We start from the raw sequence: 25477 nt of genomic DNA, 5'->3' as shown, positions 1-25477 counted from the left end.
CAGAAATGAAGACCCAACACAGCCATAAATAAATAAATAAATAATTCCCATTTTAAAACCACAATGAGACACCACAACATACCTAGAATGACTAAAAATTAAAAAAAAAAAAAAAGTTACCGTGAGAGATGTAGGGCAAGGATCCTCCTGGAAGGGAGGAGGACGTGAGCAAGGTGACAGGGTAGCAGAGAGGTGACATGCACCTCGGGGTCACCAGCCTCCTCACCTGGCTCCCTCCCGCGGCCCTGAGCCCTGTAGCTCGAGGTCCAGCCACGTCCCTCTCCTCCAGCAGCACCAGTGCCGGCCCGACCCAGGGAGTGCGCTGACCGGTGGTGAGGACTTACTGCTCCGACGGGTTCAGCTCATGCTGCGTGTCCGTGTGGCCAGACCCCAGGATGTGATCACGTGAATGAACACAGCAACGACCTGGGCATGCTTACAAATGGGAGACCGGCCTGCCCTGGGTCACACAGCCAGGGGCTGGCAGAGGCTGGCTTTGAGCCCGGGGTAGCTGGCTGGAAGCCCCCGACCATCTACAATGGGGGCAGGAGAGGAACAGGGTGAGCGGTGAGGCCCGAGCACAGCTACACACTGGCCTTCACGCCCATCCCTGTGCGGCACGGCAACGTCAATGTACAAGACCTCCGGGGCCCTGCGCCCTCTCCACTTAACATTTCCTAACGATTCGTCAGGACGCGTTAAGAAAATCCATAATTTTCTTAGGAAGGCTGGAGGAAGGAGTGTGTGAATACCGAGCCATGCCTCCCATTCTGCTGCCCCATCCTGCATCAGTGCAGAGCCGTGGACGAGGCCAGCCTGCCTGGCCTCGCCGCTCACCGGGCGGGCTGGCTCGGCCACTGTCACCCCTGTCACTGCCCTGTGGCCACGTGAAGGAGTGAGACTCCAGGTGAAAAAGAGAAGGTGGCTGTGCACTGAAAGGACCACTCCTATGGGGAGAAGAGGGGCTCTGAGGGCTCCAGCCCCCACATGAGTTTCTGGCATCTTCCTGGACAGAATCCCAGCTGCTACCCAGGTGTGTCCCCTGCATGTCACTCCTGCATTCCCTGAGCGCCCGCTGGGGTGGACTCTGGGGTCTGGAGGAGGTGAACATGCTGCCATTCCTGCTTTCAAGAAGACGTCTTAGTCTGTTTGAGCTGCTACAACAAAAATTCCATCACTGTGTGGCTTAAACAACAATCATTTATTTCTCGCAGCTCCAGAGGCTGGAAGTCCACGATCAGGGTACCTGCACACCCAGCCTCTGTTGAGGACCTGCTTCCTTCTCACTGTGTCCTCACATGGTGGAAGGTGCAAGCAAGCTCTCTGGGGTCTCTTTTGTAAGGGCACGAATCCCATTCACGAGGGCTCCATCCTCATGACCTAACCACCTCCCAAAGGCTCCACCTCCCAGCATCATCACACTGGGGGTTGGGATTTCAACACACGAACTGGGAGGACACAAATGTTGGGTCTGTGGAAGAGGTCCAGGTCTCTGAGGAGTCAGAGACCTTTGGCTGGCCCAGGTGACGGGTGTGTGGACAGGTGTGTGGACTCATCACTGTGGACCAGGGAGAGGACCCAGCTTTGCGGGAGGGCCCGGGATGCCCCACAGAGGAGGCGATGCTGGAGTTTGCTGAACTGAGGAGGAAAAGCAGGGCCTTCCAGGCTAAGGGGACAGTGCGTCAAAGGCAGGCTTGTGGGGAACGACCAGGGGAACTTGGTGCCTAGGAGGGACTGAGCGGGGAGATGTCCTGAAAGCAGGGCAGGGCCCAGACTGGATCCCATAAGCACTGGGGAGCCACTGAAGGCCTTGGAGCAAAGGAGTGACACCGTCAGAGCCATCTTTGGCAACATCACCCGGGACAGTGTGAATGTTGGGGAGGCTGGAGAAGCAAAGCCAGTGGTGATGAGGCAGGAGATAGATGGGTCTCAGGCTGAGCAGCTGCCACTGGTCTCCTGCTGAATAAGGTACCAGCAGGAGCATTGGGCCCTGATTAGGTGAAAGACAAAGCCACCACAACTTCCCCATTCTTGTGGTCAAGGGGATTTCCCCGCCCCATGCATATGCAGAAGAGGTCCTCAGTCTAGGGGAAGGACCAAAGGAGGGAGGAGATGCCAGCCCATAATACGTCCTGCCAACCTCCCAGACTCATTCACGCTGGAATCCATCTTGGCTGAGATACGTGCGTGCACCCACCAGGAAGGACCCTGAGTCAGACCAAACGTGGGCATAAGCGAGATGACTGGCCAGAGACAACCCAGAAAACTGCCTCCATGTGAGCAACCTAAGCCGCCCCTATTGCACACAGCTCACTCCGAGTTTGCCCCTGTGCTTTCCCACACAGGCTTTGCTTCTAATAAACTCTGTCTCTATTTCACAATCGTGGTTTCTTTGCTGAATTCCTTCTTCAAAGAAGACAAGGACCGAGGTCAGGGAATCCCTGGTCGGGAAACTAAGATTCCGCAAGCCGTGCAGTACAGCCAAAAAAAAAAAAAAAAAAAAAAACCACACACAAGGACAAATACCGAGGTCCTTCTTCCAGCCATTCCATTGTAGAATCAGTGAGGCTACTGCAAACAGACAAAGCCATGCATGTGTCCAGAAAAGAGCTCTCTGGGGTCTCTTTGGTAAGGATACTAATCCCATTCATGAGGGCTCCATCCTCGTGACCTAATCACCTCTCAGAGACTGCCCTTAGTGACCTCCAGCTTGGGCCAAAGGGGTCTTTCTGTCCCCAAGGCTCCCCTGCTCCTTCCTCTCCGTCTTACCCCAGCCATCCCCCTGCCAGGCACCCTCTCCCAACCTCCACTCCCCGCCCGCCCCAGGGTCAGCTCCTCTGCCCTTCATCCTCAAGTACTCCTCTCTCCTGTGCTGTTCTCCTCCCTGAAAAAGGAGGGCTGTGTCCTCCTTTGCTGCCTTTGTATTCCCAGGGCCCAGCACACAGTAGGTGCTCCGCGATTTCCGAATGACTGAATGGGTGATATACGAGCATTCCACCCAGTTGGTGCCACGTGGTGTATTGATCTGAACCAACTGTGTTTACACCACTGCTCTCCCACATACTGGAGTTCAATCAGTGTGTCGGACATGGAATCCATCATCCGGGCACCTCATCTGCTTGAGAGAAATTAACCATCCCATCCTCCCCCAGTCTGGGTGCTGCACACAGTAGGGATCCACAATTACAGGGTGGCCTGGCGGCCGCAGCACCCTAAAAAACCACACTGAGGCCCCTCAGGCCCCAGCAGGCCTCCCCCTGGCTGCACAAGCCATTCACGAGGCTTGGGGAGGTCGGCCGCCCCGGAGCCCAGCTGTGCCCAGACACTTACTACTCAGCAGGCTCCGGCTCAGCCCAGAGGCCTGGAGATCCACGGGGACACCTGGCGCCGATGCTGGAGCCTCGTGATGTCCAATTACGCAGAACCCGCGTCATGATGCAGAGAAGGGCCCCTGATCGGCAGAGTGGCCAGCTAGAGGTCTGGGGCTTCGGCCAGGACCATGCGAGAGCTGAGCAGGGTCATGACTTTGCCCCATCGGGCCCCCAGGTGGGCAGCAGAGTGCCTGGTGCACAGTAGGACAGCTGGTTCATCCCCTACCAACTCAGAAAAGTCCAAGGGCAGGACACCAGCGTGGGCTGAGCACCAACCATCTCCTCTGTCTGTGTAGCTCGTTTGATCCTTAAAACGTCTGCATGGGGGTGGTATCGTGATCCCAACTTCAGGAAACTGAGGCTCAGAACCTGGAAGCCACCTGGCCAGGGACACGCAGACAAGAAGTGGCTGCTGCACGTGTGGCTTTAGGCACCGTCTTAGCTTCCTGAGGCTCTTGCACCAAAACACCACAAACTAGGGGCTTAAAACAACCGAATGTGTTCTCGCACAGTCTGGAGGCCAGAAGTCCCAAATCAAGGTGCTGGCAGGGCCAGGCTGCCAGTGCAGGCTCTCGGGGAGGATCTTTCCTGCCTCTTCCGGTTTCTGGGGGCTCCAGGCGTCCCTGGGCTTGCGGCCGCGTCACCCCAACCTCTGCCCCCATCTTCACACAGCTTCCCCTCTGCGTCTACGTCCAAATCTCCCTCTTCTTATAAAGTCATCGGATTAGGGCTCCCCCTGCTCCAGCATGCCCCGCTCTTAACTAGATCACATCTGCAAAGGCCCTATTGCTAAATAAGGTCACATTCACAGGTTCCGGGTGGACATGAACTTGGGGGGAACACTGTTCGCTACTGTGAGCAAACACTGTCGCCCGCCCTGGTCCCTGCTGGACCGTTCACGTGGAAGACAGGGGCTTCTCCACAGCTGGGGAGCTCATTTCGGTCACGCCCGCCAGCCTCCCCACAGAGATCTTCCGTCTGTCTCCTCCCAGAGCTCAGAGCTCCAAGGCCTCCTTTCCAGAGTTCAGGTGGGCTCACGTGGGGAGCTGGTGACTCTCCAGCTCCACTGGGGTCCCCACGAATCTGGAACTTTCCGGGACATCTGGCGGGGAGGCTCCTGGCCGAGGAGGAAGCTGTTCACATCCATCACTGTCCTCGGGGAGCTGCACCTCGCGGCCGTGGCCAGGCCCGCTCTGTGAGGCCACGTGGGATCCCAGCTGTGGCCTCTGGCTGACCTTTCCGTGGCCCCTGTAGACGTGAAGGTTTCGGTGTCCCCAGGCGGGCCCAGGGCTTTTGGGGGTAATTCGGCAGCACCTCCACACAGGCAGGGCCCATAAGCTCAGTTCCAGCAAGTTCTTCCTGTGAAGGATTGACAGGTGCTGTGTGGAAATGGGAAGACCCCCCCCACCGCCAGGCCACGGGCTACAACAAGGGGCACAGAGAGGCTCCCCGAGATAAAGGGTGGGCACCCCCTCTGCATAACCTGGCTCCACAGACACCCCGCCCAGAACCGCAGCAGCAGGTGGCAGCACAAGCTCCAGGGATGGCGGTCCAGGCTGGGCACTGTGAGACGCAGGAAAGATGGCCTGGGTCTTGCTAACACCTGAGGCAGGTACAGACAGGAGGAGGAGGAGGCGGGATAGGAAAGAGGACAGAGGGCCCAAGGCAGAGAGGGGCAGAGGGCTAATCCTCCCCATCCCGGGGAGAAGCCACGTGGGTCCCCCAGCTCTGGCGGGGCATGGGGACAAGATCTCTTAGTTACTCCACCAAAAGCATGATGCCGAAAAGAGCAACAAAAATACAACACATAAAATTGATGGATTGCACTTCATCAAAATTGAATGCTTCCATCTTTCAAAAGACACTGTTCTCTTCAAAAGAAGAGAAGGAAAAAGACAAGCCACAGACTGGGTGAAAATATTTGCAAATCACACATATGATAAAGGACTCGTATCCTGCATGTATAGAGAACTCTCAAAACACAGCAACAACGACGAAGGCAACAACTTCAAAGATGGACAAAGGATTCTAGCAGACACTTCACCAAAGAAGACAGAAAGACAGATGGCAAATAAGCACAAAAAGGGATGCAGACATCATCGGTCATCAGGGAAATGCAAATCTAAACCATAGTGATCCCGCCACACACCTACTAGAATGGCTGAAATGAAAAAGACAGAGCGTACCAAGTGCAGACGAGGCTGGGGAGGAACTGGGATCTCATTCACTTTCATCGCTGGTGGGAATGTAAAATGGTACAGTTGGCAGCTTTCTCAGAAGCTCAACCTGCTTCAGCCGTCCCATCCAAGCCTAGATATTTACCCAAGAGAAAGGATGGCATGGGTCCCCCCACCAACTTGTACAGGAATGCTCGTGGCGGCTGTATTTGTAACAGCAAAAAACTAGAAACAAACCAAATGTCCATCAACAGGCTAGTGGATCAACAAATAGTGGGATGAAAGGAACAAACCATCGAGGGATGGACATGGCCACATGGATGCATCTCAAAACAACTACGGGGAGTAAGAGGGGACAAACAAGACGTTGACACTGTATGATTCCACTCACGGAACAGTCGAGAAAGGCAAACGGATTGACAGTGATGGAGCAGTGGTTATCTGGGGAGCAGGTGGGGGGATGGTGAGAGGACACAAGGAAACCTTGGGGGTGACGGTTACCTTCCCTGATGTGACGGTGGCTTCACAGGTGTATCCGTGTGTCCAAACTTAGCAAATTGTACATTTTAAATACGCACCATTAATTGCATATCAATTAAACCTCAATAAAACTTTTTTTTAAAACCCTGCTGAAGGCTGGCCGGTCCCTCTAGCTCGTGCTGAGCATTTCACTCTGGGCCACGTTGAGCAGCATCACAGATGCACAGAGCGGGGGTTCATTCACAGCTTTCTCTTTGTAGACTCGCCAAGGTTTCCTGTTAAAATCCATCTTTGCAGCCTAAGATCTTCACAGACCAGGGCAGGACAAACTCACATAGAAGGTGGAGGCCATGGAGGGAAGACCCCTCCTCTCCTGACCCGGCTTCTGTCTGCCTTTTGCCCCCGACCTAGGGTGAGCCTATAGGAGGCCCAGGGCGTCCCAGGCGCCACGTCCTTGCATATTTGGAATTGGGGCCTGCTCAAGTCTCCTACAGGTTTCTAGCTCAAGTGGTTCACAAACCATTGTCAGAATGAAATCTATTTGCAAAAGCCCACTTATAAAGTGGACAGAAGTACTTTATCAATATGCGAGTTTAATAAATTCAGCTTTTAAAGCCAATCCACGTGGATAGGGAGGCTGTCCCCAAGAACACGCGTCCCCTGGGACCGCCCCGTCCCTGCCCGTGTCCCCACTGCATCCCGAGCCGCCTCTGTTTTGTGGGAACCCTGATCCAGACAGAAAAGGTGCATCACTTATGGAATCCTCCCCAAGAGACACACTCAGGCCTGAAAGCTATCATCTATTCGCGGGGGCTCAGACACACGCACACTGACGGCCGGCGGAGCTTTCTTGCATGGTCCCTACAAACACAAGGTGTCCGGGCCCAGTGGTCAGGGTATGCACATGTCTTCATTAGTGTTTAAATAGTCAAATGCCTATAAACTGACATCTGAATCAAATGTTTGTGGCACCCTGAAGTCTGCCCCAAGGAACCCCAAGCTTCAGAATCCACGTTTCACGTACACATCCCATTTCGTCGATGGGCAGCTAGGGCCTGGAGGGTGCCTTCCCCAGAGACCTACCCGACGTCTTGGACGCAGGAAAGGAACCTGGCCCTGGAACGATGCCTCGGGCCCTTCCTTCTTCTCCCAACTTAGCACCTCTTGTAAATGAATCAAGAGGCCAGGGTTCAAATCTCAGTCTACCACTTAGTAGCTGTGTGACCTCGGACAACTGACTTAACCTCTCTGTGACTCAGTTTCCATGAGCTGTTGAGGAGATTAAATGTGATGCTGCAGGTGCAGGGCTTGGCAGAGACCAGGCCAGGGGTGGGGCCGGATAACCATTAGTTCTGCACGCCAACATCCCTCTGGCCCTCCCACGTCCTGCTGTCGTCCACGCTGCTCCCTGCTCCGCCAGTGCCTCTCTCCCTGCTCCAAGTTCCCCAAATCCACCCATCCTTAAGCCTTCTCTAGGAAGCCTTCCCCACGCCATAGAGTGGAAAATCCACATGTAAGAATTCCCACCATTTCACAATGCTGTGATCTTGGTCAATTCAGCCGCCTCCCTGAAACCCCGTTCCCTCCTCTGCCCCTTGGGGTGACACCCCAGGCTTGCAGAGCTGCTGCAGAGAGGGAATAAGCAGACACACGGAACCGCCTGCCGGGTGCCCACCAAGCATATATGCCGGCGGTGCTCCCTGGGTGATCTGATCTTGGCCGCGTTACACAGCTCCGTCCCTCTGCCCGCGACGGAGCTACACAAGGTGGGGCTGAGTCCCTGCCTCCCCCTGGAACCCAGCCCAGAGCCGAGAGGAGAGAAGATGCATTCGTAACCACTGATTGAACAGAATTCAATTCCCACAGCTTTGCAGCTCCACTTCAGAAGAATTCAAATAAAGGAAAATATCTCAAAAACGTTTAGCAGCAAGCAGAAGCAACGTGCCTGTGTGGAAGGTTCAGTTCATGCTCCCCTTTCAAATGCTTCAGAAAAAGAGCCCCACCATCTCTGCTCTCCTGGTGTCAATGAGAAGTTCAAGCTGGCCCTGACTGGGGCATCGTACAAGGAAGAGGTCTGACCTTTGGCTGTCAGGAGGGTCGAAGCCCTTGTGTGGTTTTCAGGTGCATAAAAAGCGCTCTGAATCCCTGAGTCCCCTGTTGCTAGGAAACAGACCCAGAAGTCAGAACCCTAAACTCCATCACCCACGTGTCTCCAATTTGCTGGGCCACCTAAGCGAGTCACTTGACCTCTCTGGGCTGCTTGCACATTTGTACACAGGAGATAAAGCACCCACAGTTCAAGGGAGTTCAGGGCCATGCACCAGAGTGTACACGGTGCCTTAGACCCTACCAGGTGCTAGTGACCACACCATCAAGGGCCTCCAGGCTAGTAGGATGGTAGACCTGGAAGCCCACCACCCAACGTGCAGGGCCGGGATGGGTGGAAGGTGGCAGAGGGAGGGGTGATTCGCCGGGGGCTCCAGGAGTGCTCCCTAACAGAGGAGGCCACCAGGTGAGCCTTGCGAAGGAGGAGAAAACACGGTCCTGTGAACAGTGGGCGCCGGGATTCAGGAGGAGCCTTGGGGGCAGGAGGCCTTGGCGTAGAAGGTGAAAGGTCATGGGCGTGTGGACAGAGCCGCTCGCACGGACCAGGCCAGGGTCTGCGGGTTTATCCTGGAGAGACAGGAGGAAGGGCAGAGAGAGGAGGGAGGAGCTGGGGGAGGGGGAGGGGTGGTGCATGAGGACCAGAGGTGCTGGGGGGGCCGGCAGGGAGCTGGGGGCAGGCGGGACAGCCAACTGACTCCTCTAGGGACAGAGACGCATCCAGCCCTGAGGTTGCTGGTGTGTCTGCAGCGTAAATCCCACTCCATCACCCTCCGCAGAAAGTCCCCAACTCTCCGGTGCTCCGGGTACCAAGCCAGTCCGATGCTGTTCTAGAGACGAGCAGGTGCTCGCCCCAAATGCAGAACCCAGCGCCCCCCTTTGGCCTCCATGGCGGGGTGAGGTGGGAGGGGCTCAACCCCATTAACCCCAAGTATGCGGGTCGTTCGGAAGAACACCCAGCTGCCCCCTGGGGCCCACAAAGGTCACCAGTGACCAGGAGGCGGCTGACCAGCAGGGGAGGCTGCTCAGGCAGAGCCCAGGGTCACCAGGTGAGGCCGGCACAGAGCAAGGGAGAGGGGAAGTGGGGGGCAGGTTCCCACCGTGAGGCCAGCCAAGCATCCACCATCCTGGTGCAGGAGAGCCGGCTGGGCAGAGATGAGGAAGCGCCCCTGAATGGGGGTGGGTGAGGGGTCCAGAGGGGCGGTTCCCCTGACACCCCGCCTTGGAGCAGGGTCCACACGTCCTACCTGCACCAGAGGCATGAACAGAGGGACTAGAGGGGAGCCACAGACAGCTGGTGAACAAGCAAAACGGCAGGAGCCCACACCCTCACAGTACGCTAGCCCGCACATGCACACACACGCGCGCGCACACACACACATGCACACGCGCGCGCGCACACGCGCACACACACACGCACACGCGCACACACGCACACGCACTGGTCTCAGCTCCGTGCCTGCCCGTCCAGCCGGCTGAAGCTCTGCTCTCCTCCCCGTGTTTACGCAGCAGCTGTCAGCACCCACCCGCAGACATTCCCTCCCTGCGAGGACAATGCGGACACAGCGGACAGCTCGGCACAGAGGGAAGGAGTCGGGCAAAGCCCGGAGGGAGCAGTGGCCGAGGCGCAGTCCCGCGTTCCGGGGGGGCCGGCGTGGTCTGGCAGGCACCTGGCCCCCGAGCCTCCACTTCCTCGTTGACAACGTGCGGGAACGCTCCCCGACGGGAGTGGCCCGAGGGCACGCACAGGAAGCTGTGCACGTCCAAGGGGCTGCTTTTCTTCTTTTCTGGATGGATGGGTTATGGAAGGAACTGCCAGGCTGCTCGGAAGTGAAGGAGAGGTGAGTCGTGCGTGGAATCTTCCGGAATCCCCTCCCGGGGCCTGTGCGCGTCCTTCCAGCACAGCGTGGTCTCTGCCTGGCTCTGAGAGCAGTCGGGGGCCGGGAAAGAAGGGGGCTGCACACCAACAGGTCCTCGGACCTGGTCAGGCAGCTGCTCTGCCCCTTCCTGGGAACCTTTGGTCAGACCCTGCGCCCCACCGCAGCCTCAGCCTCCCCAAAACACAGCAGACCCTCGAGAACTGGATTGTCTCAGGAAACCCAGGAGACGCACAGCATGACCGCCAGGCACCAAAATAGCTCTGACCCCCCAGGGGGTGAGGGTCAGACAGACCCCTCCATTGTCAAAGAACTAACTCTAGGCGCTGGGCATTGGAAAGGACCCCCCCTGCATCTTAGGGGTCCCCTACAAGTTCTCCCGCCCACCGTCCCACTGACCTGACATCAGACCTGGTTGTCTGCACTGTGCCTGCACCCTCCAGGGACCAGGCCACCCCTGGCCTCCGAGCAGCTCTGCACATCACCCTGAGCAGAGATCTTGTCTGCAGGAATGACGCCCAGACCAGCACAGAGCACGTCTGACCTCCCCCTTCTCCTGGAACGGACAGTGACCCCCATGCATACCCCCAGCCCGGGAGCCCTCCCTCCTGTGGGCCCACCGGGAATCCCGGCCCTGCTCTGCTCCAGCCTCTCTGCTCTCTACCCAGCCCAGGTCCAGCTCTTTGGAAAAGAAACCTGAGAGGGGGCCAGCCTCCACTGAATACTCACGGTGCGTCACAGACAACACCACAGCGCTCGCACAATCCTGAGGACAGGAACAGGGCCCGTGGACAACGCAGCCCCAAGAACCATCCGTTCAATGAGCACCCTGTACGGATGGGAGGAAGGCAGGCCGCCCGTCCACCCAGATCCCACCTCTTCCCCATCAATCCTCCCACCGGCAGAGCCTGGAAGAGATGCTAAACAGGTGTGTGTGTGAATCAATGAACGAAGGAAGGAAGGAAGGGAGAGGAGACAGAGGGACGGAGGAAGGACGTCTTCTCTCCCCAGAGCATCGACCATAAACCGTCCCTATTCCTAACAAGGAGGAGGGTTTTGAGTCCGACAGGTCCACCTGTCTAGCTGTTGATTGTTTCTTTATTGCCTTTGGTCTTGTATCTGTGTCCTCCATCCCCAGATGAGAATATAAGGCCAAAGAAAAAAGAGAAAGGTTTGGTCTTTTGCCCTTCGCTGCATCTCCAGCACTGAGACCATACCTGGCATACAGCAGGTGCTCGATAAGTATGTCGTGAATGAATGAATGAACGATATGGAGTCTTAGTAAACAAACTGTGCATCGGTTTCCAGCTATAAATCGAGACTGACAATTGCATTTCCTCCCTAGAGCTCTTAGGAGAAGCCCCCGAAATCACTGTGCACAGGGCCTGGCTAAGCGGGAGTACCCAGCCACGGTGACCCCTTCACCCTCCTGCCTCTGGCCCCCTTCCCCCAGGGTGCTCTCACAGCGGGTCCCACAGTGAATGTCACCGTCACCTGCCAGGGTGGTAAGCTCTGCTGAGTTCTGTGCCCAGGGCTCGGCTGGTTTTAGATGGTGTTTTTCTTCATCCGTGATTCAGCAAATGATGGTTAAGCACCTACTGTGTGCTGGCCCCATTCAAGGCCCAGAAATGAGGAGCAGGCAGTGGATGATGAAAAGATACTCAGAATTCAGTACCACAAACCCTCAGCTCCCCAAAGAGTCTGTGGGGTACGGAGGCCACCCCAAATGCCAAAATGAACTCTTCTTCAACAAGTCTCGTTAAACTTGGCAGTGGCACTAGGTCACCGCAGCCTAGATTAAAAAAACAAATGCAAAGAAGAACAAGAAGGGACCAAGAGGATTTGATGGCATCCTGGGATGGCGCAAATTCACACCTAATGCATTTCAAGGACCAGCAAGAGGCGTGGAGGAATCTTAAAGCAACAGAAAGCGATGAGATGGCTTTCTTTTTAGAAGAGGAAGAACCGGAGAAACGAAAAGAGAAAAAGCATGAAAGATATCATCGTCACCAAAGATAAGATCCATTAACAACTCCTTAAAATCGAGTTCCCAACACAACTTAAAAGTTGCCGTCTTTACTTAATGAAGGTGGGGAAGTCCCATTGGTTTGGATATTGTGTGTCCCTGGGGAGGCGCCTCCCCTGCTCTGGCCGTCTTCTCTGACCCACCACACCAGCTCCTTCTTGAAAAGGTCCTCCAGAGCACTAATTTTGGAAAACTGAATTACATTTGCTTTCCATTACTCTGTCTGAGCTCTGTTCTGCACACAAGAAGGAGCGCCACAAGTGCCTGCTGCGTTAATATTTCATCATGAACACGGCACCCAGGGCCCACGGACACCCTCGGCCACAGAGATTTGCTGGTGAAATCACTGCCTGGCTGAGACGCTCACACAGCCAGGGACACAAACCTAAGCTATTAGTGCATGATTAGGGAAGCTCTGAAGTGCTAATCAGATGATAGTCATATTTATTGACACCATAAAATGCTATTTGATATCCTTATTATAGCATATAAAAAGAGACACACATATATACACACACCACACACACGGATTGATTGCCCACTGTGTGCTAGACATCATTCTAGAAGCTGTGGGTACAACAGTAGACAAAATGGACAAATGAGTTTTCGTCCACTGGGGGAGACAGACGGTAAACAAATCAATAGGCCATGGTTATGTGTAACTGGCAAATGCATGGAGAAAAACCGAACGGAGGAGGGGCCCAGAGCAGGTGGGGTGGGCCCTAGGTTGTGATTCTAAATAAGGACATAGGGAGGCCTCACTGAGGAGTGACGCCTGTACAGCGCCTGAAGGAGAAGACAGAGCCGGGCAGACATTTGGCTGCAGGAAGGGCATTTGGGTGGAGGAAATGGCAAGTGCAAAGGCCCTGAGGCAGGTGTGTGCTCAGCAGGGGGCCTGTGTGCTGGAGCAGGTTGTAACCGGAGATGAGGCAGAGGAGGGGGCGGTGTGGATCTCAGAGGCCCGGTAATGAGCTTGGCTTTCTGAGATGGGAGCATCTGCACAGAGATTAGTCATTTATGCATCTTTTCTCCAGCCACATGCAAGCTCTTTGAGGGAAGGGACCACGACTGACTCCACCTGCAACCAGCATCCTTGCAAATGCCTGCCCCATACATCCAGGGACAGGAAATAGCGAACAAAATGCCACGTAATTGAGTTCTGAGCCAGGAAAGATGTTCTGCAGGTGTAGACAGTGCAGTGTAGACGGCTGGCCCACCCACCCAATTTCTGTGCTGCCTGTGGTTCCCAGGTGGGCCACAGAGGCCCCCGCAGGGGCGACGGGAGACGCTGGCGAGGGAAGGTGAGGACGGGGACCACGGCACGTACGTGGTGCTGTGTCCGTCGGGTTTGCCCAAGAAGGAAGCGAATGAAGCAGGAAGAAGGATCCTAGGTGTTAACCACATCCTTCCAGATCAACGACAGCGCAATCCAGAAACATGTGCCGAGTGACAAACCATTTGGGAGGTCAGCTCAGCTAATGGAAAAAGAGCGGAAACTGCCCATTGTCACCTCGTTTTGATTATTTCAGGAAACACTCTGCCCTGCGACCCGCCCCCCTTGCCCCCCCACCCCACCACCGAGGATTCACAGCACGCAGAGAAGGCAGAGGAGGCAGCTGGGTGGATTTCGACCAGCCCCTGGGCTCAGGCGGCAGCGAGGGCAGCCTAGGCCTTTGCCCTGTCGGGTGGAGGGGTCGGCGAGCTCTGTCCACAGTGCTCCCCAGGCCAGGCCAGTGTGCATCTCTGCCACGGCTGGGACCACAAGCCGGGTGTCAGCCTGGCCCCCCGAGCCCCAGACTCAGCCCTCTGGGACGTAGAGACCAGCCTCTGAGAACCCTGTGTGACGCTGATCCGAGGCCCATTCACTCGTTCGTTTGTTCATTCTCGGGGGTGTGTGATCACCCCATTTCCATACCCCTGGTCACCCCGAGTGTGTGTAGAGGATGAAGCATTCAGCACCGGCTCCCTGACTCCCCCATCACAAGGTAGGCGCCGTGAGAGTGGGGGGTTCTCTGTTTTGATCGCTGCTGTGTCTTTGATGCCTGGCACATAGTAGGTGCTAAACAAATATTCATGGAATGAACGAATGAGATAGGTGAAAGGACACTGAAGGCCGAGCTCTGGGCTGTGTCGTAGGACCCAGAGGTGAGCCAGGCAGTGCCCCACCCTGCCCCCAGGAAAGGGGCCTCCACTCCCACCCAGAGTGCCTCCTGCTCCATCCCTTGGAGAGGACCCTCTCCTCCCTCAGGCCCTCCCACTCCTGGGCCCCCTCCTCCAGGAAGCTCTCCAGGCTCCCACACCACAAGAATCCAGCTCAGCTCCTGATCAACCCACTAGTCAGTGGCTCTGAAGGAAGGGACAATGCCTTTCCCATCTCCAAGTCGACGGGGACCAGCAGAGGGCAGGTCGTTCTCGCCTGACCCAAATCTGCCAGCCTTTAGTTGTCTTATCAGCTTCCAACGAGAAAAGCCAGTTCCATCTGACCCTCCCTCCTGCCCTTCTAGCTCAGAGGGGTCTCTGGAATCTGCCTTGCCGCCCCTGCCCTATACTCTTGCCTCAGCTCGGAGGGCAGCCAGAGTCAGGGCAGGGTGGGTGTCTGGCGTCTCTGGGGGAAGGATGAGTCAAGGTCAAGGCCAGCTCTCTGGCTCACGTGCCTGGCTGGGTGGTGAGATGGGATCACGGAGGGCTCAGAGGTGGGTGTGCCGAGCTGGAGCCCAGGCAGCAGAAACGGACCGCAGGCAGCCGGACCGGCCCATCGGGCCCCAGGGGATCAGGTGAAGTGCTCGAATCAGGGATGCCCACGAGCAGAAGCCCTGGGCCACGGGGTTCCCGATTCCACGTTTTCAGACACCTGGACAACCAGGCCTGTCTAAAGGCCCTCGGCGCCTTTCCCGTATACCTTTAAGAAAGAACAACAAAAATCAACCGGGTAGAAAATTCTCCGGGCTCTAACACACTCTCACTTCACAGAAGTGTGGGTGCTTTCGCCTTGTTTTAAAAGCAGGGGAATAACATTATCTCCAGCTGTTCTTTGATGTTCCAGGCCAGATGGTCTCGGAGAGATTTACCCGGGGGGCCGCGCAATCCACACCAGAAGGAACTTAGCCTTGCTCAGAGGGAGAGCCAGCTGAGGCGAACCTCTCTAAGGGGAAGACGGTGAGTTGACTGGGGCGCGGGGCTCATCACCAACTGCTCGTCACGGCCCAGCCCCCCAGCCACTCAGACGCACCCGGCGCCCACCTCCCGGGGGCTCCCAGCTGCCAGGGCAGCCCCTGCCCCCGCCAGGCCACCCACTTTGTCTGCAAAGTCCCTATTCATCCCTGCAAACCAAACCACAGTGAACCCCACCACCGCAGGGCTCACTCCTCCTGCCCTCTTTTCTGCTCACCTCCCCACCGGCTCACCACCGTTCGGCTTTATGCGCTGAGCTGGGGTTTGGGGGCCGGGAGGGGTGGCAGGGCCAGGGTGGCCCTTTTGTGAGGCTTCCCGCTAATGCCCCGCTAATCCCGCAATTTTCACAACTCTGCAGTGCTGGGTCACTTTTAATTATCTTCCCACCAGGCCCCGTCCGGGAGGAGGACAAATGCTTGTGGGAAGGGAGGCCGTTGGCTCTGAGAAACACACTGCCCACAGAAGCCCAGCTCCAACACATGGGGCTTCCAGGCCACTGGTACTGACGCTGGCCGGGGCCGCCGATCCCTCCGGGAGCCGGAGAAGGCTCCGGCCACCCTCCCCAGAAAAGCGTGCACTGTTGCCCGCGATTCGCAGGTATCCTGGCCTCAACGCTCATCCCAGAAGCCAGATGCGACCCCAGGAGAGACCCAGCCTGACCTCCGGCCTGCCATGAGTCCCTTTCCAGCATCCCAGCCGTTCCTCGTTCACCCCTGCGGGGGCTCCTCTGTGCCCGGAACTCACCCCTGCCTCCCCCGAACACGGGTAGAGCCCAGGACTCGAGGCCAAGTGGATGCCCCCAAACCCCCGCTCTCCCTTCCCTCCACAGCCCCGTCCTGGACCCCGAGCGGGCCTGCACACACGCGCGTGGACGCCGGCACGGACCCCAGCTCCATTCCCCTGTGCGCCCACCTGTAGCCTCCCTCGGCCAGACCCCGGGCTGCAGGGGCACTGGCTGCACAGCCCACTCTGGGAGGACAGACCCAGAGAACAGGTTTCTCAGGCCCTGGACGCTAGCTCGGGCCATCTGGGCACAGAATCACAGGGTCCCAGGTACCCCGGCTGTGGCCTGGAAGAGGGACCATCTCCAGGAGGCCCATTCTCCCGGCTCCCACCGACTCTTTGGCCCTCGGAGAGGTCACGACTCGAGGAAAGGCAGAGCTGGGGCCCCCAAGTGGCATTATGGGTCCCCAGCAACTCCTTAGACAGGGCCTAAGTCTGGGGCTGGCCTGGCCCTTGGATTCACAGAAAATATGTCTCACACTCCCTCCTCGGCAGGTCTTCTGTCGCTGGGTTGGAAACACAGATTCTAAGCCTCCAGAAGCTCAGACGGGGACCTGGGAAAATGGGCCCCGTGAACACCAGACCCGGAAGGGAACTTAAAGTCACTCAGCACAACCCCTGCCTGCGACTCAGCCGGTGGCAGCAGCTGACCCAGGGCCCCAGAGCCTTAGGGGGCAGCAGGACCAGAGTTGGGATCCCCCTCCCAAGCCAGCACACCCCACCCAGCAACATTCCCGGGGAGAACAAATACAAAAGCAGCCTTCATGCAGGGACGGGGCTGCAGCCCGATGACGAGAGAGGCGGGCGGACGGCCCGCTTCTCCCCCCAGCCCGACTCGCTGGTTCCTCCCGCAGCTATTGAGCACCACATGGGACCCCGAGACGGGCAGCGGGAGTGCGGGGGCGACTCAGCCGGGGTGTCCGCCCTCCAGGAAGTAGGGAGCGTGCATGAGGAATCCCTGCCCCCCCCCCCACCAGGCACAGAGCGGAGGCCCGGAGAGCGCGCCCACAGGCGTCCGCGGAGGTGGGGAGGACACCCCCAGAGAAGGAGAGAGGTCAGCTGAGTCTTGAAGGCAGAAGACAGTGGAGCAGGGCCGCGCCAGATGGGCACCTGCACGTGTGAATCCAGGGCCTCGAAGACACTGATGTCTGGGGAGCCGGCGGCCACGAAGCTGGTTCTGGGCATCTCAGACGCGGCCAGGCGCGTGGACTTTACCCAGCGGTGGCCGAGAAGTAGAGGTACCCATGCCCCTCCTGTCCCCAACAGACAGGGGCTGCCGAGTGGTAAGAAGGCCGCTGCGGGCTCTGCCTTCTAGACAGAGTTTGCTGTTTTCGGCTGCTGACCTGCAGGAGGGAGCTTGGCCTTGTCTACTGTTTGCAAGGATTAACACATTCACCGCCTCCCCACAGCCCTGAGTGGCTGGGATACTGACTCCCATTTGACAGGTGGGGACACTGAGGCTCAGAGAGATGCAATCACCTGCCCAAGGTCCACACTCCACCAGGGCAGAGTGTCCTCAGGGGCAAAGGAGAGGGGGCCGCTCGGGGGCCCAGGGGGGCCTTTGGAAAAGAGGCCGCACACAAGGCTCACCACTGTCACCACTGGAGAGGAAACAGTGTCCGCCAGAGAGGAAGAGACTTCCGGCTCCTAGTGGCCATGAGAGGGCAGGGGTTCAGCGGGGGTTTCCTGGGTGGCCGGCGAGACAGGGGGCACCAGATGGAGGAGCCCCGGCGACGGGGTCAGCCCGGGGCCGGCCAGCAGGTGGCACTGCAGCCACAGCGCTGGGCGCTGGGTTCCAATCCCCCGTGGATGCCCCGTCCATCCCCATGGGGATCAGACCCGTGCAGACCTCAGGGGAGGCTGCGAGCTGCTTCCCGTCTGCGAGACAGAACTACCCCGGCCATGGGAGGGTTGTCAGCCTTGCGTTCAAGTGTAACGGAGCACCTGCCATGTGCTCGGCCCCTTGCGTCCACCATCCGGGCGGGCGTACCTCAGCCCAGCTGGGGAGGTGTTAGGAGGCCCGTCTGGCAGGTGAGGAAACTGAGGCTCGGGCCAAGGAAGTGTTCGCTTGCACAGCGGGGGCACCACACCCACGCTGGGCACGTCCTACCACCTCCCCCCCCCCGCCACCATGACAAATCAGGGTGATGGAATGGTCCTGTCCACACGCGTGTACCGGGGCCGCTCCCCCCCCCCCGCCACCATGACAAATCAGGGTGATGGAATGGTCCTGTCCACACGCGTGTACCGGGGCCGCTCCCCCCCCCCGCCACCATGACACATCAGGGTGATGGAATGGTCCTGTCCACACGCGTGTACCGGGGCCACTCCCCCCCCCGCCACCATGACAAATCAGGGTGATGGAATGGTCCTGTCCACACGCGTGTACCGGGGCCGCTCCCCCCCCCGCCACCATGACAAATCAGGGTGATGGAATGGTCCTGTCCACACGCGTGTACCGGGGCCGCTCCCCCCCCCCGCCACCATGACAAATCAGGGTGATGGAATGGTCCTGTCCACACGCGTGTACCGGGGCCGCCCCCCCCCCGCCACCATGACAAATCAGGGTGATGGAATGGTCCTGTCCACACGCGTGTACCGGGGCCGCCCCCCCCCGCCACCATGACAAATCAGGGTGATGGAATGGTCCTGTCCACACGCGTGTACCGGGGCCACTCCCCCCCCCCCGCCACCATGACAAATCAGGGTGATGGAATGGTCCTGTCCACACGCGTGTACCGGGGCCGCCCCCCCCCCCGCCACCATGACAAATCAGGGTGATGGAATGGTCCTGTCCACACGCGTGTACCGGGGCCGCCCCCCCCCCCGCCACCATGACACATCAGGGTGATGGAACGGTCCTGTCCACACGCGTGTACCGGGGCCGCCCCCCCCCGCCACCATGACACATCAGGGTGATGGAACGGTCCTGTCCACACGCGTGTACCAGGGCCGCTCCCCCCCCCCCGCCACCATGACAAATCACGGTGATGGAATGGTCCTGTCCACACGCGTGTACCGGGGCCGCTCCCCCCCCCCCGCCACCATGACAAATCAGGGTGATGGAATGGTCCTGTCCACACGCGTGTACCGGGGCCGCCCCCCCCCCCGCCACCATGACAAATCAGGGTGATGGAATGGTCCTGTCCACACGCGTGTACCGGGGCCGCCCCCCCCCCCGCCACCATGACACATCAGGGTGATGGAACGGTCCTGTCCACACGCGTGTACCGGGGCCGCCCCCCCCCCCGCCACCATGACAAATCACGGTGATGGAACGGTCCTGTCCACACGCGTGTACCGGGGCCGCTCCCCCCCCCCGCCACCATGACAAATCAGGGTGATGGAATGGTCCTGTCCACACGCGTGTACCGGGGCCGCCCCCCCCCCGCCACCATGACACATCAGGGTGATGGAACGGTCCTGTCCACACGCGTGTACCGGGGCCGCCCCCCCCCCCGCCACCATGACACATCAGGGTGATGGAACGGTCCTGTCCACACGCGTGTACCGGGGCCGCCCTGCAGGTGCCCCCGCGCACGGGACCAGAGCAGGCGGAGTCTCAAACCAGAGCGTGCAGTGCTTCGCCAACACCTCCCACCCGCAGACCCCTGCCCCCGGCTCGGGCCCCTGCGGACCACTCCCACGGCCGGGCGGCTCAGCCCCCACTGGGCATGCAGCCCCCACTGCCAAGGCAACGTGGCACCCGGCCAGGGCTCTTCATCCGCAGACAAAGCCCCAGAGCAAACCACCCGGCTGGCCGCCCCAGCTCAGGTTGCCGCCCGCAATGGCCCTGGCCGGGACTCCGCTTGTTCATGGAAATCAGGCCTCCACCATGTCCCTGGGGTTTCTGTGGGGCTGGATTCACAATCGCCTCTTTGTGTGGGTGGCCATAATGGTGTCTCTGGAGGGGAAGAAGGAGGGAAGGAGAGGAGGGGGAGGGAGGGGAGATGGGGGAGAGGGGGGAGGAAAGGAGGGGGACAGAGGGGGGATGGAGAGGAGGGAGGGGGAGGAGGAGGGGAGGGGGAGGAGAGGGGATGGAGGAGGGGGAGGAGGAGGGGAGGGGGAGGGAGGGGGAGGGAAGGGGAGGAAGGGAAGGGAGGAGGGAGGGGGAGGAGGAGAAGGGAGGGGGGACAGGAGGAAGAGAAGGAAGATGGAGGAGGTGGGGGAGAGCCAGCAGCCGGGTGAGGGCGTTCCCCTTTCCCATGGCATTTAGATACTGGCTGGGCCCAGAGGGCAGAGCAGACTCTCCCCTCCACAGTTCCAGAGCCCTGCACCCACACCACCACCAAGGCTGGGGTGACAGTGCTCCCTGACAAAGGCGCTCCCTGGACGCTGTCAGAAGCCACGCTGGTGATCTGAAGGTCTCCGTGCCCCCTCCCAGAAGGCCTCAAATGTACCTCCCAGGGTCTCCATTCTGGGGGGCCGACGGCGGTGGGAGACCTGGTTCTGGCCCTTGCGGGCTTTATGTGCAAGCAACGTGGTCCAGGACAGCTCGATGGTTAAAGACCAGAACAACTCCCATTCATCCAGAATCCGGATGGCCAGGAAGCCCAAAGAACCAGAGTGGTTTTAGAGGATAAATAACAAAGAAACGGGGTAGGGGTTTATTTTGTTTTCTAATGAACTTCTGGGAAATGAAGTCAACAGGCCAGAGAGCACACTGATAGCGTGTTTGACATCTGCAGTCGAATTCAGAGACATCTCTATCCAGAAACCGCCAACAGCTCTGCATTACCTACAGGATAAAATCCAGACCCTCACCTTAGGTGTTCAACACCTGCGAGGCTCTTCAAGTCTGGTTCTGACCCACCTCCCGCCTCACCTTCCCTCCCTCCTTCCCTTCACCTCCCAGCCCGGTCCCGGCTACTCCAGAGAACGCACTGTTCTCCAGTTTCTCACCCCTCACATCCCGTCACAGACCTTTGCTTCGGATTTTCTCTCTATAAGAAACCCACCCCATATCTGCCCATCCACACCACTTCCAAGAAGCCCCCCCAGATCACCCCTTCTCCACTTCCCCAGCACCACCTCCTGGATCTCTCTTAGTTGCCACAGATGAGTGAGCTGTGTGTGTGCATGTATGTGACGCTCAGAACCTCTCAGTTAATGAGGATGCAAATGAACCACAGCCAGCCTTCCTCAACGGCTGCATGGATTTGAAGGCGATAGCCGGGCCTGGCGGGAAGGCAGCACTGCGGCCTCAGAGCATGTGAAACCATGAACAAAAACAAAGTGGACGATCAGCAGCAATGATGAGGATATGCTGACTGCCTTTGGAAGGAAGGAAAGATCCCAGCAGGCCAGGCCGCACAACGCGACCTGCAGAAGGAGGCCTCGGCATGGTTAAGACCGAAGAAGTTTACAGCAGCAGTGCTAAGGAGAGCCGCTCGGGGGAAATGAGCCCTGTTGTCCTTCTCGGCCAGGGAAAGTATCGCATCTCGACCTCAGTGGCCGTCCAGGGAGCAGCTCCTGGAAGGAGGGTGCCTGCACCAGCATCAGAAACATCGGCCCATGTCCGGCAGCCCGGGTGAGACAGAGCCCTCCAGGGAGTGAGAGGTGGGCTTTACACACATCCCCCAGATGGTCACACCTGTGACGGGCGGTTCCACTTCTAGGAATCTCGCCTAAGGAAAGAGTCTTAAACTCCAAAAGTGGTATATCCATACTTGTGGAGAACTAAAAAGAACCAAGAGCGAAGGAACAGTGGAAAAAATTTGGGAATATCCACTCGATGGACATTTAGGCCGCTGTCATAAACAGTATCTGCAAGGACTGTGGAGGGACGTGGGGAATGTATATGATACAAAGCGCGGTGAAAAATAAGTCAGGACACAAATGCCTGCGGTCAGGAAAGTCTCAACACCCAGACTCCCGAAAGGAAGAAAGACTGGAAGGAAATTTACCAAAGATAACCGGCCAGGGGCTGTGTGCATGCGGTTGCCACGGCCACCCTCCTTCCTGCTTTTCTGTATTTCCTAATGAGCACACACTAGTTTTCTTTTTAATTACTAAGTGTCTTCTGGACAAACACATTCAGCACGCTGCCAAGTTTCACGGCAACTTCATCTTCATTTCCGGCACCAGGACAACTTTTCCAGGAAGCACTGGAGATTGCCGGCCCACCAGGACCACCACGCAGCCCCCTCCCAGCTCTGGCCAGCCCAGCAGGATGCAACTGGGTGGCAGACGGATGTCACGGAAGTCCGCAAACCCCTCCTTTCGTTAGCTCATTTCCTCGGTGGCCCACCTCCTCTCCCTTCACGAGCTACACGGGATGATAACAGAGAAAATAAACAAGGACAGCCTCAGGCACATACAGCCTTTTTCTCCTGCGCATCCTGAAGACACAGTGATCGCCCCTCCCAGGTGCAGCCAGGTCCCCGTGAGTCTGTCTGTAATCGTGGCCTCCACAGTGGCCCACCTGGGAAACGCAGGAGAGGGTGGTCTCGGTACATCTACCGCGAGGGGAGGAGGGACTCAGCTCGCCTGTCTCTACGAGAGATGGGGGCACCCAGAGCACACTGGGTGTGCGAAAGCCGAGTCCTGGCATCCCTCAGCCTGCAAGGTTGGTCCGGTTCTCCGTGCAAGTCCCGGCCCGGAGGGACGTCCTCCCCAGACCACACGCCACCTCCCCACACACTGTCTCCTGCCCCTTTCCTCGGCCCTGTGGGACCAGCGTGGACGCGTCCCCAACCCGGCTGTGGAGGCATTTAGGTGAACCTGGACAAGCCGAGCGGCCTTCCTCTCTGGGCATCAGCTTCCTCATCCGTAAAGACAGAATTTATGCTGCATTCTCTGGGCCCTGGTGAGAATCACACGCAAAGGCCTGACCGTGATGGGGACACAGCAACTGCAGCATCTCAGTGACCTTCCTCCACTTCTCCATCCTCGGAGATTCTGATACATCAGCTCTTAGACCTCCCCAGACTCAGTTCACTGACCGTTTCCACCCACGCTGAGGAATTTCCGCTGCTGTAGGAGAAATGCTGGCCTGGATCCCCCGGGGCCCGGTCCTCAATCTCCACGCGACTATTCTCTCCCAGCAAGGGCACCACTGTGCAGCCGGGGTCCAGCCAGAAACCCGAGAGCCGTCCTGGAAGCCTCCTCCTTCAGGGGGCCCTCCGCCCATCGCCAGTCCCGTGGATTCTCTACCCCGTCCTCCTCTCCCCACACCCCCAGCCTCCAGGCTGGCCCAAGCCCCAGGCCTGGCTGGACAGCAGTGGTTGCCTCACGCCCAGGGCTCCGGCCTCCTCCCGAGGCCTCACTTCACCCGTCGTGCACCTGCAGCCAGAGGGATCGTACGGAAAGCAAGCCTGATCGTATGTCCGTCCAGCTGTTCAACCCTCTCCCTACTTTCTACTGCTTTTGCTTAAAACTCCTCTCACTGGCTACGTGACCCTCGTGCTCTGCGCCCCTTCTCCCGCCCCATCTGCTTCTATTCTATTCCAGCCACCTCTGCCTTGAACAGCATGGTCGTTCCCACCTCAGGACCTTTGCACATGTCACGCCCTCTGCCTGGAACACTCCTCCATGTGCCGCTTCACTCAGCCATCCCTCATCCGTCCTTGGGGAGTCTCTGCTAACACGGCCCCTCCGCAGAGAGGGCTCCTGACCCCCAGGTGAACCGCTCTCCCAGCACCGTGCTCCTTTGCAGCAGTGCTCAAGGCTGGCGTAATTAAATCACTAACCGTGAAATTAGTTCGTTAATGTCAGCCTCCCCTGCCAAGCGGGCCTGGCCGGGACCACGTCTGCCTTGCTCCTCATCATCTCCTCAGCAGTGCCAGGCTCAGGGCAGGCCCTCAACCTTCACTCACTGAACAAATGAATGGAGAATAAATGCTGGCTTGTACAGTCACTTCAGTCAACAAATCAACTCAGAGACCAGCACCTGCCCCCACTCCCCCGCACGCGCACACGCACACACACGCGCTCACACATGACGGCACGGGAGGGACACCGGCTGGGAATCCATAGACCTGGATGCCAGGCTCCATCCTCTCACTGAGTCACTGTGGTTCGCGGCAAGCCCTTGGCCTTTCCAGGCCTCAGTTTCCCCATCTGGCCAATGGGTTTGTGGGACCTGGGGACCCCTAAGGGCCTCTAAGCACTAAGCTTCCATCGACGATGCTACAACCCCTGTGGAAGGCACAGGGGGCCCAGCGGTGTGGAAGACGCGCCCTGCCCTCGGGAGCTCAGAGCCCAGCAGTCCGCGCGGGAGGCAGGCACAGGCGGGGACGGCCCAGAGGGGCAGCCGTGGAGAAGCCTTAGTGAGGAGAGCCCGCTGGCTGCGAGGTGAGCACGGAGAGGTGAGCATTTCACAGGTGAGGAAATTGAGGTCTGAGCCCAGGCGGCAGCCACGTCTCCCCTCTCCAGGCCCCTCTGCTCACGGAGCCCAGGGACAGAAGAGCAGGGAGGGTGGGACCAGAGGAAACGAAGGGAGGACCTGCCCACGGAGTGGAGAAGGGGAAAAAAAGATCTCCCAGAAGTGAGAAATGAACCCAGGAGCAGGGCTTTGTCCGCAGGTGAAGGGAGGTGTGTAAGCCCCGGTAGGTCCCCCTCACAGCCCTGGGATCACGTGTCAGTCAACACTCTGCACAACCAGGTGATGGTCTGTCCTCCTTCCCTCCTGTCTAAAGGGCTGAAGTCAAGGCCACGAGGTTCTGGAGCCACACGATGGAGGGGCCCAGGTCACCGGTCACTCCCCACCTGCACGAGAGCAAAGTCAACAGTCACCGTGTCAGCACACGGAGATGCTTGTTACAGCAGCCAGCACTGGTTGTCCTGACTAGTACGCAACAGACGGCAGTAATCCTAACCCCCGAGGGCCCTTCCTGTGGGCCTGCCATGCACCGTGGCCTGTGTTTTACAGCCGCTGCTGTACTTAACCCTCACAACCGCACTAGACAGTAGGGGCTATTGTCTCCATCCTACAAATGGAGAAGCTGAGGCCTGGAGAGGTTCAGTGGCTCGGCCAAGGCCACGTGGTAAGCGTGGACGTTCTCCTCTGTTGTCCCTTTGACTCTGCCATCCGCGGGGAGAGGGATGAAGGACCATATTCAGCGTATGAAACAAGCACAGAGAAAAAGTCCAGGTTCACAAGGATGAAAGGTTCAAAGAAAGTTGGAAATGGCAGTGGCTGTCACACCCGCCCCACGCCAATGCCCCACTCTAACCCGACCACAGCCGGCAAGGGAGGGGCAGGCCGCAGCCCCTCCCCATCACCCCAATATCAAAAGTCCTGTGACAGACACAGAGAAGGACTGGTGGTTGCCAAGGAGGAGGGGGGTTGGGGAGGGATGGGGTGGGAGGCTGCGGTTAGCAGATGTAAGCTTTCACATAGAGAATGGATAGACAACAAGGTCCTACTGTACAGCACAGGGAACTACATCCAATATCCTGTGACAAACCATAATGGAAAAGAATATATTTTTTAAAAAAGGAATATATATATATATATATATATATATATATGTATAATTGAATCAC

At 58.2% G+C, this 25477-nt stretch overlaps 1 protein-coding gene across 4 annotated transcripts in view; it reads right to left on the bottom strand.

The window, feature by feature from the left end:
* The window catches only part of SORCS2 (sortilin related VPS10 domain containing receptor 2), a 556509-nt gene that overhangs the window by 382180 nt on the left and 148852 nt on the right, over positions 1–25477 (bottom strand). The window contains exon 1 of one of the 4 annotated variants that reach the window (XM_082391439.1): positions 3331–3349. The exons of the other annotated variants lie outside the window; for them this stretch is intronic. The gene's annotated coding sequence lies outside the window, so the exon portion shown is untranslated. Of the gene's footprint in view, positions 1–3330; positions 3350–25477 lie in introns of those variants that run through there. 4 annotated transcript variants of the gene reach the window in all.

Source organism: Balaenoptera borealis (genome assembly GCF_965194805.1).
Source record: "Balaenoptera borealis genome assembly, chromosome: 4".
NCBI classification, from domain to species: Eukaryota; Metazoa; Chordata; class Mammalia; order Artiodactyla; family Balaenopteridae; genus Balaenoptera; species Balaenoptera borealis.
This window is presented reverse-complemented; position numbering and strand designations above follow the sequence as displayed.